This window comes from Cynocephalus volans, chromosome 8 (genome assembly GCF_027409185.1).
Source record: "Cynocephalus volans isolate mCynVol1 chromosome 8, mCynVol1.pri, whole genome shotgun sequence".
NCBI lineage: Eukaryota > Metazoa > Chordata > Mammalia > Dermoptera > Cynocephalidae > Cynocephalus > Cynocephalus volans.
Genome location: NC_084467.1, coordinates 72,515,530 through 72,519,085, shown reverse-complemented (window position 1 = coordinate 72,519,085; position 3,556 = coordinate 72,515,530). Strand labels below are relative to the sequence as shown.

At 41.4% G+C, this 3,556-nt stretch overlaps 1 non-coding gene across 1 annotated transcript; it reads right to left on the bottom strand.

Moving 5' to 3' along the window:
- Positions 1 to 1,066: 1,066 nt before the first annotated feature.
- LOC134385350 (U7 small nuclear RNA) lies at positions 1,067 to 1,128 on the bottom strand. The gene has a single exon (XR_010024331.1). It is a non-coding gene; the product is annotated as a U7 small nuclear RNA (small nuclear RNA).
- Between the last annotated feature and the right edge of the window lie 2,428 nt (positions 1,129 to 3,556).

Sequence of the window (3,556 nt, the reverse complement as noted above, 5' to 3'; positions counted from 1 at the left end):
GCTGTATCTGGAAAGGAGATTTTAAAGATAGGAGTCATAGAAATCAAGCCTGGAGAAATGGGCAGAGGTCTGCATTTTCAGCCATGCCAATTGGCAGACCTGTGTCTCCACTCACATCAGTCATCCTGTCTTGTGCCGTCACAAGATGGTGATCCAGAATGGAGCCAAGCCCATCCCGGATTTGCTCAACAAACATGTGGCAAGCGTCTGCAATGTGCACAACACTGGACTGCTACAAATGCATGCTGTATGACCTTCTCTGGAGCCTTTGCACTGACTGGAAGTGCTCCTAATCAGCCCTCTAAAATGCATCTTCTCTCTTTAAGCCCTTTCACTTCCTTTGCTCATTCTGTCTCATGATGAGCCTGCCTTTAAATGACTGCACATGTTCAGGCTGCATGCCATGAGCTCTTGTGTTCATCCACTCTTAGTCTTCAGGATATGCCAACCTTTGCGTTCTTCTTCAAACCTTAACAACCATTTTCTGAAGATGAGGTTTTTCTCCTCCTGTTCCCTGGTTCCAGTTGGTCAAGCCCCCCCACAGGAAATGCTCATACTTCCTGATGAAAGATGCCCAACCAATCTCTTCACCGGCTACTTATTTCAGTTAAATATGCTCACGATTCTGCCTGAGGACTCCGATGTGGTGAGTCCCTTCCTTCTTCTCTTTCCTCCCTGGTGCTTTGCTCCATCATCTGTTTCTTCCCTATCAGCATTTCTCTCTGCACCGCCTCTTGTGCACTGACATTCAAAAATGCTCCGATGAATCCATCCTCCCCCAACAAAGAAGCATTCAAAAGTATACAATAATTCTAGTCTCTCTTCAAAGTCCTTCTTTACACGAAAGTAGTTTATTCTTGCCCTTTCTATGTCCTAACTGTGCACTCATTCCTTAAACAAGAACTTTCTAAACATTCTGTTTAAGGCTGGCCATATAATTTATACAACAGGGCTTGGTAGAAGAGGAAATTGTAGGACCGTTTATTCACAAAGCAGGAAAAGATCCTTTTCTAATCCTAGGTATCTCTCTTAATCTGTCATAAAGCTTTATTTTTTTTTTTCTTTTGTGGGTGTTTTCAGCAAAAATTGAAAACCTGCTAGACAAATTCTAAAAGAGGTGCAACACTCATAATGCTTTCTTATTTGCCATTTAACATCACCTTGCTTGGACATAGGCATCATAGGGATACTCACAGGTAAGTGAAGACCCTTGCAGGTGTTCAAGGCTCCATCCTGAGACTCAATATGCAGGGCACATGCCTGACTTCCACCTTCCCTATATCTGTACTCAGGACCCTTCTGGAGGCAGGGGACAGGGGAATAACAGCTGAGAACCCTTCACAAGGAGGCAGAGAAGCTGAGAGAGGCAAACCACATGTAAACTGAGGCTCCTAGCCCCAATTACTTGTCTAATATCCCCTTGAACTTCACTTACAAAACACAAACTCAAATATAAAATTATTAAGAATTTCAAGGTGACTTTGATTTGCATTTTGATTAGCGACTTTGAGCATCTCAGCTTTAAAAAAGAGGAAAATTTTGCAACAATTTGGGTGAATCTTGAGGTCATTGTGCTAAATGAAATTAGCCAGTTACAGAATGACAGATAATGTGTAATTCCAGTTATATAAGATATCTAAGGTAGTCACATTCACAGAATCAAAGAGTAGATCGTGGTTGCCAGGGCCCGAGGGGAGGGGAAAGTGAAGAGTTGCTAATCAACTAACATAAAGTTCCAATTACAAGATGAATAAGCTCTAGAGATCTGCTGTACAGCTTTGTACCTTTAGTTAACAATACTGTATTGTACACTTAAAAATGTTTTAAGAGGGTAGATCTCATTTTAAGTGTTTCTACCACAGTAAAATGAAATTTAAAAAATTCAAGATAGTCACCACAGAGCATAACTCCAAGCATGGGACCCTGTGAGACTACCCTGGTCATATGGCCTGTTTCTACAATTAACACTCTCACTTTTACTCTTTCTCATTATTATTATTCAAGTACTTATTCTATTTGACACAGGTGATCACTCCTTTTTTCTTGGTAAACTTTCTCCACTAGTACATTTGTCATTTGGGGCTGCAATAGCAGAATACCATGGACTGGGTGGCTTAAACAACAGAAATGTATTTCTCACAGTTGTGGAGATTGGGAAGTCCAAGCTTAAGGAGCCAGGAGACCCAGTGTCGGGTGAGGGCCTGCTTGCTGGTTTGCAGATGGCCATCCACTCCTCGTGTCCTCAAATGGGAGAGAGCAGAGGGCTAGATCTTGAGTCTCCTCTTCTTTTTGGAGATCCCTTAATATCACTATGAGGGCCTTACCTTCAAGACCTAATGTAACTCTAATTACTTCCCAAAGGTCTCTCGTTTGAATCTTATTACACTGGGAGTTAAGATTTCAACATATGAATTTGAGTGGAGCAACATAGCCAGTCGGTCCATGACGACTCATTTATACTCTTCTCTTCAATTCATTACTCTTTCTCAGTTTGCTTTCTTACTTCCCTGGCTGCTTCTTCCCAGTCTTCTTTTCTGGTTCTCCTTTATCTGCCCAAACTATAATTGCTAGAACGACACAGGCCTCAGTCCTGGGGCCTCTTCTCTGTTTCACTCTCTAGTCTCAAGGATTTAAATAACATTTCTTTCCTGACATTTTCAAACTTCACATCTCTAGCCTGGATTTCTGTTTTAAAGTCCAGACTAACATATCCACTTGGACATCTAACAAAGATTTCAACATCTTCACACAGGCACCTAAAAGGAATCTCAAACTTAACAAGTCCCAAACAGCACTATTGGTTTTCCTCCTTCCTTAAAATCTGTTTTTCCTGTAGTATTCCTCCATCTCAGCAGATGACAGCTCATTCTTCAATTGCTAATGGTAAAAACCTGGGAGTCATCCTTGACCCTTCTGTCTTTCTTTCATACCATATTTTAACTCTCAGCAAATTCTATTGATTTTATCTTCAAAATATTCCCAGGATGTGACCACTTCTCACTGCATCCGGGCTGCCACCTTGATAAAAGGTGTTAGGATAAAAGGTCTTTCTTCTGATTGTTCAATAGCTTTCTATTCATCTCTCTGCACTGCCTCCCCAAAATATTCCCAACAAAACGATCAGTTACCTTTTTAAACATGCGCCGAGTTATGCCATTTCTCTGCATGAACCCTCTAATGGCTAACTTCTCTCTCATTTGGTGTAGAGCCAAATTTCTTATAAAAACCTTAAGGACCTGTATGATTTAGCCCTGTGCTGTCTCTCTGTATTTACTTCCTCCTATTCTCCTTGCCTGACACACCATCCTGGCTTCTCTGCTATTCCCCAACCATTAAAGCATCCATCTACTTCATGGACTTTGCATTTGCTGTTTATGAAAAAAAGAATTTTATTGTCTTAAGGGATACACCACCATCAGGCAAGGCTTGATCTAGGTGTCCAGCAACGCAGTGAGGAATCTAGCTCTTAATACTTCAATTGGCTTTCCTTGTTGTTAACTCCCTTCTCACACAGCCTCTCACAAGGAATGAGGCTTATCAACTTAGAAGCAGCAAC